The sequence below is a fragment of the Anser anser genome, assembly GCF_964211835.1.
Source record: "Anser anser genome assembly, chromosome: 5".
Classification (NCBI taxonomy): Eukaryota; Metazoa; Chordata; class Aves; order Anseriformes; family Anatidae; genus Anser; species Anser anser.
Window position 1 is genome coordinate 60,416,784 of NC_139725.1, and position 24,078 is coordinate 60,440,861.

The 24,078-nt window shown below is 46.3% G+C and overlaps 1 protein-coding gene across 6 annotated transcripts in view; it reads right to left on the reverse strand.

The window, feature by feature from the left end:
- Positions 1-24,078, reverse strand: part of SYT16 (synaptotagmin 16) — a 75,924-nt gene that overhangs the window by 42,717 nt on the left and 9,129 nt on the right. For 2 of the 6 annotated variants that reach the window (XM_083839162.1, XM_083839164.1), the window contains exons 1-3: positions 11,730-12,018; positions 11,210-11,335; positions 7,883-8,059 (exon numbers count right to left, since the gene is read on the reverse strand). The gene's annotated coding sequence lies outside the window, so the exon portion shown is untranslated. Of the gene's footprint in view, positions 1-7,882; positions 8,060-11,209; positions 11,336-11,729; positions 12,082-13,731; positions 13,880-16,742; positions 16,807-20,298; positions 21,887-24,078 lie in introns of those variants that run through there. The other 4 variants (XM_083839167.1, XM_083839166.1, XM_083839165.1 and 1 more) reach the window with 4 other exon arrangements.

Below are 24,078 nucleotides of genomic sequence, written 5' to 3' on the forward strand. Positions count from 1 at the left end.
GACTCACAGGAATGGCATCAAGCTGAGGCAGGGGAGGTTTAGGCTGGACATCAGGAAGAGGTTCTTCACCGAGACGGTGGTTGCACAGTGGAACAGGCTCCCCAGTGAAGTAGTCACTGCACCAAGCCTGTCTGAATTTAAGAAGCGATTGGACTGTGCACTTAGCCACATGGTCTAAAATTTTGTGTAGACCTGTGTCGTGCCAGGAGTTGGACTCGATGATCCTTATGGGTCCCTTCCAACTCGGGATATTCTATGATCCATTACTCTAACCAAGCCCTGGGAAATCCATCCGGATTAAAGCTGCAAACCCCCACAAACATTTTGATTTCAACATATACACAACAGACAGACACTGAAGTGTTTCATTGGAAAAATCTGAGCTGCTTTGCAGCCACACCAGGGACACACCTGTACGACCACAACCCATCATAGTCCTCTCTGCTCAGCCTGTGCTTGGCTTCTCTTCTGTCCTCTCCTCGTACTGAAGGCTCCTCAGTCTGTGATCTGCTGAACAACTGGAGTTCAACTGAATTATAAATTGCTTATTTTTGGTCTTGCAGCAGATGGATAAAATATGTAACAAGCTGCAGACAAGTTTAGGCAGGCAAGGTTTTTACAAACTCTACAGAGGATCAAAGGGGGCTGATCTCTGTTATAGGCTTGCTGTTTCCCAGGAGCTCTCTCCCTTAATTAGCAAGCACTGCTCTAACAGGGTGTTTATGATATATTTCACAACATGGCCTTTTCAATGTTACGGATTTTTACTTTTCAATTCTCTAACATTTTTGACTTACATTAGGGGAAAAAAAAGAACTGAGAAGAGCATCTGAAATGTGTGGGAAAGAAAAATCCATTTCTTTTTAAAAGCATTCATCAATAAAGAGAGGGGAAAAAAACAGTTTAGCAAATTCACTCCAAGTTCCATCTTCTAAAACTAACCATAAGAATTTTCACATCGAACCGCCTGCTTAACTCAAAGTTGTTGTTTTTTTTTCCTCTTGGAAAATCAGATAGCTAAAAGGATCAATGCTAAGCCTTTCTCAGAAACCATCATAACCTTTACTACAATCTATACTCCCTTGTCTTGATAGGATCATTACCTCTGAGCCGTGTTCCCATTGAGTGGTGCAATTACTGGATAGCTAAAAAAAGACTATTAGCAGAATTTCAAACACTACCACAATGCATAGGTTTGTAATATTAGCAAAGTGTCCTTCAATCTTCTTGATAGGCAGACTCCTAAAAACTGCCATCAGATGTGCATTTCTTATAGCAATTTCCCTTCTTCAGATTGTTGTACGGTATAGGCGCTTCCTTTTCTTCCCTTTGTGTGTGTGCAAACCTACCAAACTGCCCCCCTGCAGGCAGACTGGTATACCACAGGTTGAAAACCACGTTCCAACACGTAACAAACAATTTTCTAGCAAGTGCTTGTTCCTGAAACACAGCCTCACCTCTCTGCCTGGGAAAACGCTGTCCTGTGTTGAGACACAAGAAGAGGAACTTGGCTTCCAGCTTCCAAAGATCAGAAGATACTTTTGCTGCCCCAACACTGTTTTAGGAAGATGCACCTTCTTTGCCACTGCCACGAAGATTGTACCAAAAAGCTCTGTTAGCACTTTGGACAGGTTGCTGAATCTAACTTTCCACAACTGAAGCTTTGAGTACTGCTGCTGGGTTGCCAGTTTAGACAGGTCCACAACATGTACCCAGAAAAACGATTCACAGGTTACAAATCACCAGGTCCTAAACCCTCTAAAGCAAAGCACCGTTCCTGCAGCCCCCTAAAGGGCAAAGTAAAAACAAACATGAGATCAGACAGACATTTAAATAGCCACTTGTCACCCTGCTGAACAGCACTTAGCCTGAGCAGGGGAAGCCTGCAGACTTATTTCTTACTCCCAAACCATCTCATGTCTTTGCAGGCAGCTCACTACTAGTGATGCTGTGCCAAATTAGTTGTAAAAAAGTGATACCCAAATGACAGAAGTGGTTCTGGTCAGTATTTTTAGCCCCATGGTGTTTCTGTCTTTCTTCCCAATCCTTTTGTCGCAAGCTCTCCTCTTGTTAAAAATAATGGCAACAACTAATTACAGATCCTCACAGTTTCAGCAGGTAGGTGGAAGAAGAAAGGGATAACAGAGAAACGCTATTATGCAAATGTGACATTAATTGCTGAAAACCACGGAGCCTTTTTCAAAAACACAGATCTCTCCACAATAGAGAGGAATGGTGACAAATTCAGACAAAAAAAAAAAAGGTGCTCCCTGAAGTCCGGCATCCAAATACTAATGCTCAGAAGTAGCAATGTGTCTGAGACATTGCCAGTGATTTCCTATAGTGACCACCAGGCACCTTAGGCTTTGCTCAGACTGTAAGACCTCCTGAAGTCAGAGGTGTGCCTGTTGCATTAAGAGCAGCGCTCACAAAACAGGGAACTTGTAACTGTATGCATATTGTCAGCAAAATATTATTTGATAATCAGCCTTGTGTTAGTTTTCAGAAGGCAAGAATGGAAACACCTTCCTTGCCCATAATACTTGGCCTGGGTATACCAGGGAGCCAGATTCTGTCTCAGCACCGGCGTAACCCCAGAGTTACTCCACTGAAGCGAGTCATGTCCTCCAAGTCAAAATCAGGTCCCTCGCGGTTAAATAGCCACTCGTCACCATAGGCACGCACAAAACAAACCCAACAAACAGTTCTGTGCTAAGCAGTAGTACAACCAATCAACAATGTGTAACTTCCATTACTTTTGTTTCTCAAACCAAGGGTTACAAAAAGGGCATAAAGGAAGCCACAGATTGTTGGGGTATTAGAAAAGTGGTGTTAGTAGTGGCAACCGTGTTCTTTCAATGTAAAGGAGGGAGAAATGTCTGTAATTACTGGATTAGGGGAATGAAAGTAGAAACCTGCAGTCAGAAATTACAGCGCATTCTGTAATTGAGCTGCTGTCATTCATCGGCTTGCACGAAGACAGAAGATCCAAAAGGAAATCACAAGTTCAAAAGCCTGGAGAAACACCAGCTTACACCACCACTCGAGCCCACCCACCTGTGCTGTCAAGCTGTTCTCATAGAGCAGACCCAGCAGACCGAGTCCCCACTCCGCCTGCACTCGTGCTACCCAGCCTGCAGGAACTGAACAAGCCGGGGTCAATCAGAGCAATTACTTGCATGGAAATTAGCAGTGGGAGAGCCTGTCTAGCTGTTTAACACAATTCTGTTATTTCAGAAACATTTTGAGGAGTCACCCGGTTACTGTTACTCCTCCTTCCCCCACATTTGCTCCACGGTAGCACAGCCTATGGAAATTGCTGTACTGATGGTATGGACCACCACAGGCAGCGCACAGTTTGGGAACCGCAGCCCTGGCTGCCAAAAGAAGTGGGTGACAACCCGCTCCTCATTACCATTTTGCATAAACTGATGGCTTAGTCCGTACCTGCCATCTCCTGTCACTTCTGCGAAGCCAAGCGCCGCTCCTGCCGGTCACACTGGGAGGCTGTGGGGTCGCTGGGAGAACTAGATCTGGTTTCAAATGATTTAAAAGGATTCAGAGCCACAGATCCAAGCAGGCAGCTGTCCCTACCGACTCAGTAACCGCTCCCACAGCTACACTACCCTTAATTCGGCCTTGTTGCAGGCCAGGCTTTCTGATATCTAGGCAGGCATCAGTGGCCACATTCACACTTCCCCATGCACTCTTTTTAAGAGCCTCTATCCAGACAACTGAGAGAAAGCAATTTCGACGAGCAGCTTCATTTCGGCACTGAGAAATTTCCCTTTCGAGAGCTCCTCTCCCTCCTGCCCCTGGCTGCTCAGGGAGCCTGGCAGCCTGGCTGAGCCACGTGCCTCAGCGAGGTGACATCTTCAGTCTGCACAGAGCCCCAGAGCTCCTGGACCCTCAGAGTCAGGGTTACAAAGACCAGCCACAGGTTTATTCATTTTGGAAAAGCACACTTGTGTCTTCCACCACTTACCACTGGAAGAAGAAGGTCTACTGTGCGTACCAGAGTGGTACCATCACACCGCACCCATGTTACTTGTTTTAAACATCAAGCTGAGCCTCTGCTAACATACCAAGGTCTCACAAGCTGCACATGATGTTCCCAGCTGCTGGCTGGGCCCGGGCCGTGCTGACAAAGCAGGGCCAACAGGCAGTGCTGCTGCCCTTCCTGCTCTTGCCTTTTACAGGTGTCGATTCCTTAAAGCCTCAGCTACTGAAGACGAGTGGTTTATGTAAGAACTGCATCTCCATTTATTTATTTAAAGTACGTTTCTAGCCCCAGAGGCTGGAGCAGGGGCTGTGCAGAACAGCTTGAGAACATGAACTGAAAGCGCTCTCAAGGCTGACGGGACAGAAGGAAAAAATGGAGAAACATTTCTTCAAATCTCATATTTAAGCAGATTTCACGTATCAGGAGTACAGGCTTAAGACTGTGACAAGTGTTCAAGGCAAGGTGCAACTGAAATATTTTTGTATAAAGCACGGTCAGAAAATCACAATTCCTTTCCTGGTCTCTGGTCACATCATTACATGAAGATTGCGGTACAGAACAAAGCGGGCCCTTTTCTTTTTTGAGTCATGGCATTGAAGCACACGGTTCAATACAGCTCTTTACACATGGGTTTGCCCAGCATCGTTGTGTGTTTCTGTGAGGGAGTTCACTTCACCCATGAACTTTTGAAGCAAAGGGCTCGGCAACACAGCAAACACCATCCGTAAGAACACCATCACCACCTCTTCGTCATGAAATCCACACTACAAAATGGGACAGCAAACCATCACAGCCCCAAAAGAGGTCTCACGAGAGACCCCACTGACAGGCCTCTGTTCAAGGGAAGGACCCTCCTTGCGCAGGCCACCATCTACATGCTTGGGCATAGCCAAGCAAGCTTAAATAAATGTGACCTCAGCTCGGTGCTACCCTCCTCTCACTTAAGCCTTTACCAGATTCTCTGTGCAGCTTTGCGGCCTGCTCTAAGCTCTCTCTTGCAATGCCAAGCCTGTCCAAAATACAGGGTGATTATGTCCAGACGAGCTCCAGCCCCAGCAGCAACTGGATTCCTGCAGCTGAGGGAGAGGCCATCAGGGGCAGGGCATCCTTGTGCAAGAGATGGGCTCATCGCTAATGTCAGTGAAGGAGTCAAGAGTAGCAACCACAAAAGCCTCAAGTATTGGAAACGTTACCCATTGTGTCCCAGCAATTAAGAGCCTTTGTCCTGGAGTCTTCTAAAAGATTTTCAATTAAATCATCATTTTCACAAAGGTTTTTCCCTTCTCTTGTTCCTTTCATAAGGACAGAAACTGCGCAATTACAATTAAATTAGTAACAAACCAACCAGATGTATCATAGAGCCATGACGATGGAAACATCTCTTTCATTCTGACACCCCATTCTGAGGTCAGGCTCTTTATAGAAAAGCAAAACCAAAACAAAACAGACTTTGACACTTTACAGTACATTTTCTGAATGTCAGCTCATGCACCTGCAAAGTGCAAAGCAGGCAGAATTGCTTATGTTTCAATACCAACTCTCCTTTTTTACTGGTAGGTAAGTTAAAACTCAGCTAGATCCAAGGACAAGAGAAAAACACGCATCAAACCCAGAAACATCCAGAGGCTATAGCCTTCGTTTACATATGCTGTTGCAAATTTTGGTTTATCCTACTGCAGAAATTATGGTCATGCCAAACACAAAATGCCTTCTGACCTACTTAGACCTGTTACAATGCTGACAGTCATAGCAGACTAATATGTTCTAACCACTCTTGATTCCAGATGGGGAGAAGTGGAAGGACTTCCCCAGTCTGAGAGTTAAGAACTGGGAAGAACAATCATTATCAGCTTACATGTTACAGAACAGCAGAGCCTGTAGAGTCAGGATCTCCTCGCAATAAACACAGCTCACCAGAAGAAACAAGCTGAGAACAGGAAAAGTGAATGCTAACCATTAAACTACATGTTACAAACACTTCATCCTGCTCCTTTCTACCCAGCAAAGTAGGACTGGATTTGAAACCAACTCTTGCTTGTCAACACTCCTCTTGGGAGAGCTCCCTCACCAGGCAACTGCTGTGCCAGAAACTGGCTTTCCTGGCTTCCCAGCCCAAGCTCAGGTTCCAGGTTTCTGCGTTTGCCATATGACATGTTATGTCAGCCCCGGGTTTAATCTATCCTCTCATGCTGCTGTCCTTTAAAAACATTAGCATTTCCTACACGTATATGCCATATTGGCCTTACAAGTATCAAAACGCTATGGTAAAATTTAAACTAAATATAGAGACCTGATATTTTTAAATAGCTCTTAGCTCCAGCTCACCAGGCTGATTTTGTAGGAACAGAAAAAAAGAGGCTCCAACTTTAAGTTTCTATTGTAATTAATGATTACAACACATTCCTCTACCGAATCAGATTTAGCACCTCATTAACGTGTGTGGTATTTTGCTTGTACGGCACAGCTGTAGTTAAAGTTGAATTAGTGTTTCCATTATAAACCCATGTTTTCAAAGGTTTATTACTCAGACACATAAGATTTAGTCTGAAATGAAAATTGCCATCGAGTGTGTCAGCTGGGAAGCAATTTTTTGTCCTTCAAAATTCGGAAGGAACAAAACAAAAAAAGCAAGCCACCCTGTTTATTAATAATTCACATTTTAAAAGGCATTGCAAATACATGTTTACATGATAGCCTGTGACAGCTCCATAGAATGTCAACGCCTACACATTCCTGCGAGATGTGTCATCTTAAAAACTGAAATAAAAGCCACATTTTTACACTACTTGATGGGAGGGGAAGAGAAAGGAAGAAAGACTTAAATATAATCTTGATGAAGGAAACGGTTTAAAAAAAAAAAACAACACAATCTTTGCTTAGAAATACCAAAGTCAAAAAATTTTAGCAGGGGAGATTTGCAAGCACCATTTGCTTTGGTAACTTGTGGGTGCCATCAGCCTGACCCTGTCTCACTAAATATATTTTGCAAGAACCAGCGAGTCCTACTGACTTCCTATCACACGTAATATCCAAGCCTTTGCTTGCTCAAAAGTCCTGGACTCTTAAAGTATAACCAGACCAAGTCCCTTGCAAAAGCCATGCTGAACTCAAGGCAAAAAGTACATCAAAAAAGCTCCAGAGGCTCCAGGCTGTGCAATTGTGCCTTTCTACAATTACCTTTATGACTGAACCTCTAAGAAGACAACCTTTTAATTGTGAGGCTTCTGAGGCCACTTCTTGGCTAATTGTCTCAACGACTATATGCTTATGACATGCAAATTTACAAATAAATGTATGATGAAATTATCAAATTCTCACTTACCACCATTACCAGAATAGATGCCTTTCTGACAGCCAAGAAACATTAAAATGTTATTTTTGCAACACAGTAAGGTTTCCTCATGGGCACTCTTACAGTTATTTTGACTCCAGGACTCATGGGTTTACCCGAGACATAATGTTTCCAGGCAAGAACAAATGCATGAAAAAGCATGTAATAGCTACCGCAAGAAAATCAGGACAGGTGCATCCTTCAGGAGCAGAAAAGCAGTGTCGTTACTTAGAATTGTTCACATTTTGTTCTTCACTGGATTAACAGCACACTCCCATAACAGACAGAGAGCAGGGAGTGTTTTTTCCCCCAGTGTTGCCCTCCATTTCTCAAGAGAGTACTCCAGACAACAAAGATAATAGGAGCCTGGTAGCGATTGCATATCCATTTGATCAAGTTTTGGAGGTTACTATAGTCTATCCAAAACCCTGCTGTTTTCCACGCAAATAACCCGAGACAAAGCAAATGGCTCTATCTCTATCCTCTCCGCAATCAAAGCCTCGAGAAGATTCTGTACATCAAACGTGGTATAATACTGTGATACTTACCAAGGCCCTCACTAACTCTAGACTTTTCTCTGTACTGTTTTCTTCTCCCTTGTTCCAGGCATGAGAGTCCACCTCCCTTTTCAAAGCAGAGCTTCTTGTTGATGAAGAGGAAGAGGACTGCAAGGAGGATAACGAAGACTCCAACTACAGACAACAACCCAGTGGCCTCAGGAGTAACTAGGAAGAAAAATTCAGAAAGAAAATATCAGCACAACTGGAAGAAATTGTCCAGAGAGAGATGGGTTTAACCACATCTGCACCTACAGCTCTGCCTCCTGTTCTCATCCCCAGAAGAAATAGCAATAAAATTCAGCAGAACTTGGACTTGTGTTAGATGGTTACATCGAGCCAGTCGTCTGAGGGCATAAACAACAGGGGTTACGTTACACACCAAACCTGATTCTGATCAAGGTCTTCCCTTCTGTCACACGGTGAACTCCTCCACCGGAGAGACCCTTACTGACTTCAACAAATTTCATCTTAGTGTAGAAGTCCACTGGCTTCAAGAGAGGGACTCCTGACCGATACTGGCAACAAGGACCTAGCCAAGGAAGTGCTGTTGGCCATAAACCATTCCTGAGCCTGTAGAAAAATGCTCAGGGGAGGCTGTGGGGAGGATTAGCTCCGGGGGAGAAGGCCCAACGCCTCCTTTGGAATTCGTACGTTTTCTCTAAATCCAGCAGATTACGCTGGAATAGCACTCATTAACTTCACTACATTTACTAAGAAACAGGTTAATGCCTAGCCTATGAGCCTCATTAACCTGTTCCTTTACCCTGAAGTAGGAGGTATATTACCGGGGCACAGCGTTCCCAGGCTCCAGCTGAGGCAATTCAGTTTAGCTCCCCCGGTATCAGTTCTGGCCACCCGTAACAAGCACAGTGGATCTGCACCAGCTGACGACCTAGTGCTATACATCAACATCCCCACCTTAAATTGTGGAGAAACAGTCTTATTTCAATTCGTCACATTCCACTGTGCCACCAGGTCTGCAAAAAACCGCAGGCGCCAGCAAAAAGCTTTTAAAGCCGTTTCACCTCTCTCACACATATCAAAATGCCAAAACAAGGGACAAACACTGCATAGATCATCCAGCGTGGATGGCAAGGGCACACACGTCAAAAACTGTAAGTGCCGTGGACAAAAAAAAAAATAAAAAAAATTGGCTTGTTATTCTGGTAATTACTTCACCAAGAAGAGGTGAAGTTCAGTTGTCCAATTCAAGTCAAAGATCCCATAAAAATGAAACATCAGCAGCATCAGTGGCACACCAGGGATGCCTGTGCTTGTAAAGCTACAGCTCATAGATGAGATGAACAGTTGGAAAGGATGTAAACAGAGCCAGCCCTGCCTGTGAAACAGCCCACTGGGAGTTTACAAGACTTGACTCAGCAAAAAGACTCAGGCTGGAAGAGCTGAACCATCTCCAGCTACAGCCCGGAGAGCGCACTCCAGGACTATGATCTTGGGGATTTTAAAAAACTGAATTGCTGCAAGGCGACGTGCCTTAACTGGAAACAAAATTCACAAACACACAACAGCAGCCCACATAAAAGCAGGCGAGCGCTGGGGGCTGAGCCCAGCGTAACAGGGGTTACACAAACCCTGGAGCTGGCTCCGACCTCGCTCACTGCAGTACGAGGAGGGAACATAAACACGGGCTGAGTTATGCCAGGTCAAACGACAACATGATCAAACCTGCATTTGCCTTGCTCTCTTCCGTATGGGCACATTCACTTCTCTGGCGGACACATCTACATCCCCCTCGTGCCAGCCCAGCGCTGAGCAGGGGCCATGAAGGCAGCAGGTCTCCAGCCGGGGCTGAAACTTGCCCTGTCCCCCCAGCCCCTCAACCCCGGGCGCAGCTGAGCGATGCACCCAGCAGCTATTTTCAGCTGCTGAAGTCACCATGAAGTGGCTGCAGGAGCCAAGTATGAATCAAAGGAGCTGAGTATAAATCAAAGTAGCCATAAACCCAGGATATATATGACAGCCCAGCTGGGTCCCATCGCTGACTCTTCCTTTTCTTGAGCACAGGAAGCAAGCGAGCCACCAATATTTCTGAACACCAGTTGTCCACCACATGCTCGGATACGCTACAAGGCCCCCAGCCACAGAAGTCCCTGAAGCGCCCCTTTCTCCAACAGAGCTGCAGGGCACCTTGCAAAATCCCAAAGGACCACCGCAGGTCTGGCAGGACGTGGTGCCCCCTGCACAGGTTGCTCCTGCACAGCGCCCATCCAAGGAGGGTCTGCACGGCTGCGAGGTGGTGGCTGGGACTTCTGCAGCACGAGGCACAGGAGCTCGTGCATCCTGTCCCACAGCTTTAAGCAGAAGTTTCCTCTTCTCTCCCCCACGTTATCCGTGCCAGATACTAGTGGTTTGTGCATCAGCATCTCTGAGGGAGGGCTGCGAGTTTGCACCTGAGCACTGTCTCACATACGTGGGCAGAAACGTTACATCTCTGCACCTGGCTCCTGCTGGAAACACGTATTCCTCTGGGACAGGAGCCACGCTGGTGCTCGGCTCCTCCGTCATCAGGGAGAAAATGAGCTGCACCTGCATATGGTCCTGAGCACGGGGCCCAGCTCTGCTCTCAGCCCCCAGCAGAAGGGCTTTCTCTGCAGCCACGGAGCTCCAGGCTAAGCCTGGGCAATCATTTCAGGGCTGATTTGGAGCAGAGCTCTGTTCTGGCTTATTCAGAACTACATGTTACCTATATTAAACTATCACTGGAGTTTGCCAGAGCTTCTCGCCCAAGTAAAACATCCAGCCTCCCAGCGCTGGGTGATGCACTGTGCCCAAGGGCAAGAAGAGAAGCTGGCATTCAGTTCTTGGTCCACACTCTGGGCATCCAAGGCCAGGAAGGAGGTGGCCACCGTGTGCTTTGGGACGTGAACAGCCCATTCAGCCAGGACTTTCTCCCACTCATTTACCCATTTTTAAGCCAAGCAATTAATGGTGTAGATGTCTTTGTGAAATGCCACAGTGAGACCCCATGTTCTGCAGCCCCAGGTGAGAGCGCAAGTCAAGAAATGGTGTTAACACAGCTGGCAGGCTGAGGGCACGCAAACTGCACACACTCCTTTGTGTACGCTGCTGAAGAACAAACAAGAGGTGCAGTGTGAAGGGCCCCAAACCAGGAAAGAGGAAACCAGAGAAAGAAGGGAGGTGAACAGGAGACATCTGGCAGCGGACACAAGGAAGCACGAGACATCACAATGCTGTTCCGGCTCCTGCACTTCCCTCAAAGCTGCCTCCGTGCTACCAGACTGAAGGCAGAACCTGCCTGGAAGAGCAGTTGGGAAGTACTGACCACGCCATTACCTTCATTGAATCTAGCTGGGTATTTGCTTTGCAGCAGGTTTCATAGCAGTTCTGCTAGCTTTCTGGGCACCTCCAAACGGGCCAGGTGAATGAATGCAATTGCCGTAACAGATTCACTTGGAGAGTCTGCAATTAACAAAACCTTAATACAATTTGCTTTGCAAGGGTTAACTTTTTGCATAAAATTGTATTCCAGACAATAGCTCTTTAATTCCATTTGTTATCAAGCTTCCTGCAAAAGGAATGTTTACTGGTACTTTTTAATTACGAAAAAAAACATAAATTGTCTGTTTTGCTGTCTATGCTAATTACATTTCATTATATATTTGGAGTAAGCTATGATTTTCCTGCTGGTTCCCATGACATTTTTCATTATCAACCACTAATTGTCTAGCATGCACACTGCATTGTGAACCAAGTAGGCTGATGTGTGGGCAGAAGTTCTAGCGAAAGCTGCAAGGCAAAAGAAGCGCACATTATTATTATTACTATTATGATGTATTAGAAGGTTTCCACCTACTTGCATACCTCCGCGTCCTCATCCCCATCAGCAGTGTCACAGCACAGCAGAGCACAGGAGCCCATCTGCAGTAAGCCTCATGCTTGGCAACGATCAGCAGCTATTGTAGGAAAGTTATCTGGGGTGAAATGATGACAGCAGCCCCACTGCAAGGACAAGTTTCTTGTTGGGGACAATGAGAACAGCAAGCAGGTTTCTCAGTCACTTCCTCTATTCATTGACTGAAGCACGTGGCTATCAGGATCTCAGGAGTCACCTTGCCCACCCTTAAGCTGAGGTCAGGGCTATAAAGGAAAACAGCACCATATGTGGACTCCTAGAGGGAGGAGAGCAGATAGCTAATGGGATCTTCCTGAGGGAGCATGAAAAAAAAGCGAAAGGGTTTTCATGAGCAACAGATTACACTGTTTGCATAAAAGCAAAACCTGTAATGAACCTGTACCTATGCAAGCTCAGAAAGTGCCACAAAGGACAAAGCAACTCACTGCACGCAGCGTTTTATAAATTCCAACCGAGGCAGAGTTGTAGGAGCAGATTCTTCATATAGCAAAGTGCTAGAACAAGGAGCGCATGACCACTGCTCCCAGGATCATCGTTATCAGCCTTGGACAGGTGGCAATTCTATTCATGTGCACCACACACACACAACACACAAACACTTCAGAAATAAATGTGTGTTTTCACAGGATTGCAGCTCTCCCCTGATATCTATTTCAAAGGAGACAAAGCCCGACCCTTCCTAGCGGCGCTGCGAGGGAACGGTTGTGTAACTCCTCCTCTTCTCCTCAAGGTGATCCACAAATACATTGTCAGACCCGCAAGCAGACTACGTGCAGCACTGTGGCAGGAGGGTGAAATTCCCACCCAAGGCAGGAGGACTTGCCCTGCACCAAGGCTCAACTTTCACACGCTTTATTTTTATGTACTGATTTACAGACAGCGAGATGTGGAAGTTCTCCAGTCCTTTTATATAAAGACTATGAAAGACTGAAAGAAACTTTTGACCTGACCATGCTTCTATTAAATTCGGCTGCAAAATTTAATTGATGAAAAGGTGGAAGAAAGGTAGCTGTTGCTGATGCGGTTGCAGGTCACCTCTAAAGATTTAAGCAGCCCTTATGTCCTATGACATAGGGATGCAATTTCAAAGGTCTCAAAGACAGTACAGCAAATTCCTTTCCCTCTCTTCTACAAGCCGCACAACCACAGCATCCAAACACCTTGCAGGCTTCAATGTGCTTACGCCCCCAGCAATGCTGCAAGGCAGGGAAATGCTGATGCAGCCACTCCACGGAACGGGAGCCTCAGCACAGATTTTCTACAAAAAGTGGTAGAAGTAATGCCCAAAAGAGCCTTAAAGAAGAGTCCTGTTGATCTACACAGGCACTTAGCATCTAGAAGTACCTCAGTTTTCAGCCTGAGGCTGAGGCTCCCAAACCGAATACCTACAGCACCTTTCTACAGATGACACCATACTGACAGCTGCTGGCCTCTGGGCATCTCCTCAGACACCTAAAATCACCTGAAAGCCATGGGGCTGGCATTTCTTTCCCTAAACCTGATTCTTCTTAGGGATGCAATCCAGGAGATGTGCTCAGGTGAAGCCCAACACCTCCCAGAAACACCAGGGAAGGCACATCAGGCACAACAGGCACACGGAGGCAGTAGCAATAAATGAGAGCTAAGAAATGAAAGGCCCCGGACATTCTCCCATATACTCGTATTTTTCTTTTCCCTGTACAATGTCCCTGCCTCACAATCAGAGGGGAGCACCCTCTACCCTTTCAGCTGAGCAGGGCTCACTGTGCAGCCAGTTTTGGGGCCAGCAAGAAAGCCAGCACTGGTACACATTTTTTTCAACCTGCTTACTGACGTTCGAGAAGGACAGACCCAGACTCATGTTCTCAGGATACAGTCTGGGCTTTACTGTGTATCTGCTGCTGCTAAGTGACCAGAACATAAAAACCTGGAGGTAAAACCTCAAGACCATCCAGCAGCTTACCTGTGAGAGCCATAAGCCAGCAACTGGGAGAGCCAAGTTCAAGCAGGCTTTGTCTGAGACCAGATCTTCTACCTCCCAAAGGCTGCTCTACAGCTTGTATACGCTACTCTGTGGCAGCACTGCTTTCCCTGCAGCAGAAACACCACCCTAGTTTTGAGCAATGTCCCTGACAATGTTTGTGAGAGAGCAAACAGCTCTGTAAAATATTCTGCCTTCACCAACAGGCAAAAAATTAGAAAATATGAAGTATTAGTTTTGCTGGATGCATTTCAAACAACTCCGGAGTACTAGGTCAAGGCAACAGCAAGTACACTGTGTTTGCATACGATGATGCCTGATGTTCTGCAGCTCAAAGAGTCCTGGCTCTCACCCAATTCTCCGTGTGCAAGCACACACCACAAGTACAAATGAGAAAAGGAGACAGAAGCATGTCATAATGGACAGGGGAGCACTCACGTTGTCTAACGGAGGTGACTCAAGTAACAGTCTAGGCTTCTAAAGGATGATCCAGAGACTAATTGTTAATCTTATTAATAATGTTAGACAAGGCCCCAGTTAAGCATGGTTTTTAAAATTCATTGAAGTTAACAGGGCTGTGGAGACTGAAAATGTGAGCAGCACAGCACTCGAATTGCCATTCACAGAATTAAAGTTGGTCCTTCGCGTGTCAGGGCTGAAGAGGTTGAAGAGGGACAGCACAAGGAACCTCGTGGTCCCAGCCAGGTACCAGTACCCCCTGTCCCACAGCTGCTCCCTGCCCCAGGCTACAATAGGATGGTCGTGGCTTTGAGCTCTGCACACAGACTGAGCCCCCTTCCCTGGGAAAACAGGGAGCAGTCAGCTCTGCCAGACCCCAAACCGTCCTTCTGACCAGCTTTCCATAAGTACGTGTCCTTCCCCAGACCTTCGGCTGTGGGAACGCAGGGCACAAACCGTTAGTGAGAAAACATCTTACTGTGCTAAAGAGTCAGACATGAAAGCACCTGCAATACCCAGATAATCCCACCTCTCATTTAAGTTTCTACAATTTGAATGCTCATGATCATTTCAGGCTGGGCAGAGCAGCCTGAATCCTTCTGCACGTCCCACTGCCCGCAGTGGTCATGCTCCCTGCCCCCATGGAGAAGAAGACTTAAGCTCTTTTTTCTCCATAATCTGATCTACTAAAATGCTACAGCAGCCACCTTCTCCCTGACATTTTTCCCCAAATGAAGACTTCCTATTAAGAAAAAATATTGTTCTCTGAGCTGGGCCAACATCTGAGATAAACAGTGAAAACTGCAGCCTCCACAGCGGTTTGTCTCAGTCCTCCTCCAGACCAACAAAGGAAAATTAGAACCAGGCAGAAAATCATTTTCCTAGTCCCCGGGTACTTCTGAGATCTCCTGATCAGCACTTGGGCAAAACCAAGATCTTCAGAAAATTATAACAGGCTGAGTCTGTAGGTGAGTGTCCCACCTGCTATGAGAAAACACCGACGCTCAGGTCTTCCTTCTGTCATTTCATGGCTATCTCAATGCTCACCCCAATCTCAAATTCTGTTTGTACGCTCCAACTATTCCCCATTGTAAAAACTTCCATCAGACAATGCAGTGAGAGGACTAATCTGGTGATCAAAGCTTTCACCTAAAATGTAGAGAACACCTAAAATGCAGAAAAGCAACAAAAAGACTGTAGTGATAACTACGTACACAATTTGGATTACATCAAGTGGGAGAAGGAAACTAGTCCCTAAAAGCCAACCTCCTGCTGCCCAGGGCTCTCATGTTAGAGATGAGACCTGGATTCAAATGAAAGTCTGAACGAAGCAGGGCAGAGACTTAAACGGGCAGCTTCCATGTGTCCTTTGACTCTCTTACCACCAGAAAACCTACTGCTGTGGCAAGGGACAGCTGCTTTCTCCTGCTGTCGCCATGCTTTGCTCAGAGAGGAATTCCATCCTGAGCAAGGACATGATTTGCCTTTAGGAAAGGTTTTTCAAGACGATGTTTTTCTTAGAAAAATTACACATTTTAACCAAACTGAACTGTCTGACAAGAATATGTTTTCTCAGAAATTCCCAACCGACTTACTGCGATAGGTTTGTCTTTGATTGTGTCCCAGGCTTGATTTCAGTCACAGTACAACACAGAGTTCATAATCGGATACATTTTGTCATAGCTGACACCGCCACTGCCTTCCTGGTAGAAAGGGAAGGCTCGGGCTGTCAGTCTGCCACCTTTCTCAAACGCTCAAGTCACGCTTCCTTTTTTTTCTTACTCCTTTTCCTTTAAAGACAACTTCTTTGTTGCCATGGTATCACTAATGCAGTATTTTGAGACAGGGAAAGAAGACAACCATGCATCATCACAGTGACACATCTATCAACTGCCATCCTCTCAAAAAAGGGTAAATAAATAAGGATGCCAATGTAGACTTTTAAAGGCTCCTCTACCCTTTTTAATTTCTCCCTTTCATACACAAATTGTAGCCTCCAAAGGCCATGCCTTGGCTTTATGACAGAGAAGGTCAGAAATTGTCTCTCAGCAAGCAGTGTCTGGGTTTATTTTTTGATTCATTTTCTACTCCCCATGCTACATGACACCAGATGAGGGGCATGAACACAAGAGAACCAGAGCACCAGCACATCCACAAAATGCCAGCCTGTTTCCCCGTGTTAGACCACACAGTGAGAATTTTTGATGGTGTTTCCCATATACCACCTTCAACTCACCAGCTGTGGTCCTGTTAGCACATCTTTCCTATCAACTCCAGAATTACTTTAAAGGTACCTTAATTAACTTAGCACACCAAGGCCTTGCACTCAGCACGATGGCATTCCCCTCCTTGACACTGCATCAGGTCCCTTCCAAAATTTCAGAGAAAGCTCTGCACAGCACTGGCCCAGCCCTTCTATCTCATCAAAATCAGGAAGATGCCTGTGTCCCAGCGCTCTCCCTGACTTTGAGTCCAGATCAACGAACCAGCAGCAGACCAGAGTGACGTTGAGCACGCCAGCTCCCCACGCGCACCTCAGCTGCACCATCGCAGTGGTATTCAGAGTGGTGGCATGCTGAGCATTTCAGCTCCCAGGTCCTGCAAAATGAGAAATAATGTAATGAAATGAAAACCAATACAAGCTCAATTCATCAACGTTTCTGCAACAGAGGAGGGAATGGAGAGCAGCAAGCAAAGCACTGATGGGAAGTCAAACTGGAAGGATCCCGGGTATTGGTCAAGAATTCATCGATAAGCAGAGAGTCCTCTTGCAAATGAAAAGAAGTATTTTACATTTGGGAGAGAGGAACAGGGAGCAGAGGGAGGAGAAAGGAGGATCTCAGTTAATGCTTCTCTGTTATTTGGGGAGAAAAAGATTAAGTTGTCTCCACTCAGAACTGAAGTGCTCTTACCTCTTCAAAGAGGAATCTAATTGGGATCTTTATGCTGTCATGTACTTATTTTTCTCATCCACAAAACCTTGTTCTTAGTTCCACCGATGTGACCCAAGGCAGAATGACTCACCACAGTAAAAGGCCGGACAGCAGCTTTTTTTTTTTTTTTTTTCTCCAAAGACCTAAATAAACCCCTCTCCATCAATTGACCAAGGACGATGCAGCAGTAAACCTCTCGCTGAAGGCTGTGCGTTGCCTTGGCAACCTGTCTGATCTCCATTGCTCCAGGGACTGGAAATGTGCTGCCAACAGGAGATTTCAGCTAATCAAACCAAATCTCCTAATACTTAGACCATCTCCCATCTGCGGAGAGCAGGCCATGTGCCCACGGGAAGCGGGGCACCCTCTGAACACAGCCCTGGCTCCTCCTCGCCCCGTTGTTTTTTGGCTCCTGGTAGGCCGTGGACACCTCCTCACAGCTACGGAAGGGGATGAGGGGGCGGCAGGAGGCCATTACGTGCTGGGTATCTCGGTGCACTCCTGGAGAGCCTCCTGGGAGGCTGAGGAGAGGGACAGGCAGCGAGGAGACCGCCTGCCCACAGGCAGCAGGACCCTGACAAGGCCCATGCTTTCTCCACGCCTCAGCCCCCTCTTGAAAGAAATACCATTTTTGAGGATTGGGAACAAGCCTGGTGCCACCTGTTACAAGTGTGGCCTTCTCAATCCACCTCATCCATTTTTCAGCCCCCATTAAACACATCCAGACATCACCAGCCGTGGCAATCTGCTGACCTGAGAGAAAAACTGGGACAGCCACGTACCACCGGCCCCTGACCTTCCTAGACCAGGCACTGCTGTCAAACCGCAGTGCAGAACACCTGCTTTATTATAAAACTCCTAATTGAAAATGCTAAAAGGGCAGCTTCAGTGCCTAATTTTCCCTTGAAAGCACAACCAGTAATTGATTTTTTTAAAACTAAAACAAGGCCTTTCTCTCGCCCATTCCACCAAACGCTCCTGGCCCACGCGTTTAAAGCCAGCCACAAAGCCAGACAATTAGCCTGGCATTTAGGCAAACTGAAGGGACATGAAAAGAGGCCAAAATGGCAGACAGGAGGGAAATTTCTCACAGAAGAAATTGTGCCTCGGAAAGAAACTTTACTTGGTGGCGAAGAGATTCGTGTCAGTGAAAAGCCCCCAATTACCATCTAGCAGCCCTCAGCCCTACATCACCTAGCATGGTTCTGACTGTGACCTTTCCACACAATTGCTGAAGGAAATTGGGGGCTTTGAACAGCGTGGCCAACCCCAGCATTCAGGCTCTCCTTCCCCTGCTGGGCCATTCTTTATTGTACCGCGGAAAATATTAACCCACCACTCTCTGAACCTGAAAGCCGCAGGCCATACACTGGGTTTTGTGGGGACATTTAGGTGTGTTTTTGGCCCGGTGTGGAGGCTGTCTTCATAGGAGAGGCTGTGCAGAGGCGCAGCTCCCTGGGACCTGGGCTAGCTACCGAGCTCAGGCACCAGCTGTTGAGGAATGGGATGGATGAATTGTTGGTATTTAAGAGGGAGCCCTGAAGCGGAAGAAGGCTGCTCATAAGGCAGGGTGTGGTTTCCAAGAAAGATCATATTATGGAAGATTTCTAGGCCTCTAGTATCGACCAAGTGACCTACGCCCTGAGAAAATATGTCCTAACAATAACAAAAGCCATTAACACAAATGCTCGGGGAAAAATGCCAGTGGTTTCTAGATTCGTGTATTTAATAGAGTGAAGAGCTTAGTGAGTACTGCCACCTTTTACAACATCACTGCGAAATTTTCTCTACACACTTTAGCATAACAAACCGATTAACTTGTTACTAGGGCTGCAAGGAGAAGGGCATGAACTGAAGTCGTCATTCTGCTAACCCAGGGCTCCGTGACAAGGGAGAGGAAAACAGGTCCCACAGGCATAAGGAAACGTGAACCAGAGCTGGATTTAATGGTCAGGAGAAGACCTGGGTCCCCACATGTGCCTTTTCCCCCTTATTCTTCCCTGTACCATGCCTTCTGTCCACTCCAGGCACTCCTTGGAGAGGATTAATCTCAGCTCAGCCAAACTGAATCAGAGGTGGACCCTGGGACTTACGCCCAAAATATCTGTCTCTGCCATGGCAGACAGCCATGGAAATCAAAAGCGGGCTTCTCACTGACTTAATGGGGACCAAGAGTGATCTCAGAGAAAACAAATGTTGGTGATGCAAGACACCCTCCATAATTCCTTTGAGAAACCAACTCACAGAACAGGACCTCAATGCTATGAAAGCTGGGAGAATGGCCCCCTCCAGACGAAGGTGACCACAACTCTGCCCCAGAGGCATTAACAAGTTTCAAAGCATCTGTTTCTTTCAAAGTTTCTTTCAAGCAAGATCAGTGATGTTGGACCAGCCTCAAGGCCAGAATGGAGAGCTACACCACTTAAGAGCCACAGGAAGAGTGAGAAGGGGGGAGGCAGACAGAGGTGACTGTCAGACAAAACAAATGCAATGGAGACAGACTAAAACAGATTCTGCATATTTCAAGGGGATTGCAGTTCCAATACTCCAGTCCAGCCCATGTGAACCCCTGCACACATTCTACAAAACACTTGACATGGAGGACCACAAGAACGAAGCACATCATTCCGTAGATGTGTTCAGACACGTGCAGTCACACCATGGAGCCTGCTTACTATTTTATTTGGATTTCTCCAGCTATTTTCTCCCACAAGCACCAAGCTACGCTTAGGCCCTTTCCTTAACCTACCTCAGTCACAAGTACCTACACGGATCCATGGCTTCCCCTGGACAGGGATCAGGTGCACCCTCTGCTTAACAGGAATGCAAGTTCTCTGCACTTGCATTACTCATTCTGGGTCTGTAATTATGGTCTTACCACTGCTCTACAGCAAAACCTGAAGCGACAGCAGGAAACAGCACAATGTCAAAGCAGAAAACGGAAGAAAAGGCTAACTCCTATTTCATTATTTGCAATTTCCAAGATCTTTGTATTACCACTTCAAGAAAACCCAAAAAAGCATGCAAATCCACAGTAACGAGTACTGCTAACACGAGATTTGCTCTTAAAACCATAATTGTCACAGAAGTAACAAAATAGCAAAAGTTATCTTCCTGCCGAGAAATAGCCGCAAATCACTGAAAACACTAGACTTACCTAATTGTTGTTACATAAAGCAGCAAAACAAGTCAAACCAGCAATGAAATCCCCCCAAAAACACTCTTCTCACAAATAATACGTTTCACGGCTTTCTTCCTGGGGCAGGTTGCTAAATCCTTTGGACCTGTGGTGTACACACACGCTGGGCAAAGCTGCAGAGCCCCGAGTTTCAGGAGCAGGAGTGGTGCTCTTGCTCTTTCTCTGTGTGTACTTGTTGACTTAAAGTCCCAAGGAACAAGGAAGGCTGCTGGTTGGTAAACACGTGACAGCCACCAAAGGAATGTTAGCCAGAGAAACGAGATAAAGCAGCCTAAGCCACTTTGATGGGCTTTGTTTAGAAATTACCACCTTACCCGTAGCTTTCCCAACTACTCTGCAACTTATGAGTGCTCAGTCTTTATTTGAACAATTATCTTGCTGATAAATTTACCTAAAAAAGAGCAAATTGCCAGTCAATTACCACAAAATAGCAAGTAATTGTTCTCTCCTGTACAGACATATAATTTATTGTGCTGCATAAATTCACACTGTGGCCATAAATATTTTGCATCCACTTTAGAAATGTAGCCTTTCCATCCTGGAATCCCACAGATTTGCTGGGAAGAGCAAAGTGAGGATCAGAGCCGGCATTCAGTTGAAAATGAAGTGTTTTATCCCCATGGCACAGCCCACCCCTTGCCTTCACCAGGCCTCATCCAGTCCTTGCTCCCCAGCTGGCTCTGCCTGACGAAGCTGGAAGAGCAAAGCAGCACCAGCAGCTCTGCCACTGCTGATGGGGTTTGCGTACCCACAGGTAAAAACCGTTCTTAGAGCAAGAAGACTAAGACTCTTCATTATTGTGTGTGCAGCACAGCATTGATCCGAACACAAAGCAGGTCACATACCTACTACACACCTGTGACTAGTGGGGATTTCATCTTGGAGACTGCCTCTTATAAAGTATTGCCTTCACTGAAGGAAAAAAAAAAAAAAGAGAGAGAGAAAATGGACTTCACTTCCTGATTTGCTTGGTTTGGGTTTTAGACCTTAATGCACATTTTAAGGAAGGCTCTGCGATGCTTGCTGTAAGATCACATCCTGTTCTCACTATCCACACAATTGATGCTCTGAACATGGATTTGGGATGTAGATTTGATCCGCTTTAGAAGGGTTAGCTTTCCCCATCATTCAGGTCAAATCCATCCCCGCTGCCTCTTCTCCCTGCAGAGAAACTGAAGATCTTCCCGGCAACTTATTAATTACTGCAAAATTCTGTTCCTGGTTTCTGTAATATCCCATCCTCCTCACAAGCAGTATGGAAAAGCTGTAGAATAAAATCACATCAGCTGAACCCAGCTACACCCAATGCTCAAAGCAGGAGGGTCCATGGGGAACGCCAGCAAAAACATAGGGAAGGAGTGGAGTACACCCCCTGCCCAGGAGCTTGCAGACCTGGCCGTTCACCACCAAAACCAGCTTCTGGCCCCAGTGCCTGTAGCAATTTTGAAGTTGGCTCTAATCAGCTATCAGCAATGTCTTGCCTCTCTAAAGCAAACTGCTCCCTGAGGCAATTTTTCACTCACCCCCACCCAAAAAAAAAAAAAAAAAAAAGCATTCTGATGAAACTGTTTTTAAAAGTTGCTGCCTGGCAGATCCCTTAAGAATAGTCCAGACTGGGAGCTTCAAAATAAAAGCTACTTAAAAGAGCTGAAGAGGGAGGAAAAAAAAAAAATCCTTGCCGAACAGACGCCAAGCCCCGTGACTTACAGGAGCCTTGCCACCCCGGGTGTCCCATGCATCGGGCAGGCGATGTGCCGTCTGGTTCCCCGGGCTGGGTGATGACTGCAACTTTCACTGTGGCCCTTACCATTTTTCTGTGGTAATAAACGTATTGATCCACTTTTATTTAAATTTCTCCAGAATTCATCAGGACCGTCATATTTCTGAAGGACAACGGGAGACAATTTAAGTCTTCCAACTCGCATGCACTCAGCTGCTTTCTTTGCTCTCTGGCATTAACCTCTTACTCTAAACTTTATTCTTGAATATATCATTTGTTATGTTGCAATGAAAAAAGTACTACAGGAATATCACTACAACAACACTAGGAGAATAAAGCTCCTGTCCTTGTCTACTTGACACTTCTCTTTTTTCTACCACTTTTCCACCCCCACAAACTGTTGCTAGAAGAGCTCTGGCAGAACTGGCAGAAATTCAAGCACCCTTTCAAACAGACACAGTTTTTATTATTATTTGTCAGCCACCAGCTAAACTGCAAAAATATTCCTTTTATACCCTGCTAAATGTCAAGCTGTTATTTTAAAGGCCCGGACAACGCGTCTCACACGAACCTTTACACCGCTGTTTCCAAGACCGAGCATCCCCTCGCCAGGAAGCACAGGGAGAAGGTGCCAGAGGGGGATTTGTAAAAGCTGGGAGGAGGAGGAAGCTGCAGGGTCCCACAGAGGTGGCAGGAGGCCTCCCTGAAACCACAGCCCTGCTGCCAGCCCCATTCCCAAAGCTCCCCACGTGCCGCTGGCTGTGTTTCAGCCCGTGCTGATGCTCTCCTCCCAGGACGTTTTGATGCTGCCATGATTTCTGAATACCACTCAGCACTAATGCCTAAAAGAAAGCTTAGTGTAAAGTTTGCAAAAACAAACGCACCTCCCGCTTCTCATGCTCAAAGTAAAACTACGTTTCCCCCTCTGCCCCAAGCTTTACTCAGAAGAAATATGAGACCAAAGAGAGAATTGTGTAAAACAGCCAGGCCCCTGAGTGTGTGTCAAGAGACAGGGAATCAGCGAGCCCCCCAGGATGGAAACCCTTCTGAAATTGGCAGCAAGTCAGTGCACTTCTCAGTCCTCTTACCAAGATGTGTGTATGGGATTGAAGAAGCCCAGGCACGTCTCAGCGCCCGCTGTCTGCCCGGTCCTTCCCTCGCCTGGGCTAGCAGAGCACAGGAGCTGCCTACACTGGAAGGAAGGTGCCTGTGCTAGATGAGTGTGAACTCAGAAATATTTACACAACACATTTCTGCCCAAGTCATATTCACCTGCTGCTCGCTAACAGGTGTAGATGACAAGGTTCCCAACTCGGGAGCAGGAGCTGTCGTGGCAGACCCAGCGCACAGATTACACACATGCCTGGACTCCGCTGCTTTTCCCCAGCAAATTGCTATGAAGTGGCACAGACCAAAGCACAGCCTTGTTTACCTGAAACCGCACTTGAAAACTACCTGAAATGAGATCCTAAGTCATTAACCACAAGCAAAAAGATTAGTTTCACCTATAGACGAAAATATCAACAAAATCAACGTGTCTCATAAACCTGCAGAACAGAAATCTGACCTGGTTTGCAGAAGTATGCAAAGAAACTGTGTCTGTTTAGATTATTAAGTCAGCAGTAATTTGATGAAACAATTTCCCTGTGGCTGTTCCAGCATGTGCTCTTTGATGGCCAGGCTCGCTACAATCCCGAGTACCTGCACGCTTCACACTGCTCTCAGGTCCAAGCCTGACTTCTGCCCTGAGCTTGGACTGGGGCGTTCACTTGTTCCAATGAAATCCCTCCCACTAATTCAATGGGTTTTGAAGAGAATCCGAGCAGTCCAGCTCACAGATATTTGGAGATTTTTGGGGCAGAACCAAGGGTCTCTGCTCTTCCTTGCAACCCACACTTTTTTTTTTTTACTGTGCCAGTGAAGGTGGGAAGAAGGAAGGCAGAGCTCAGTTCAGCAGGACACCCAGCAAAGAAGCTGGTATATAAATCAACCCCTAAAAACAAAGCTAGCAGACAGGC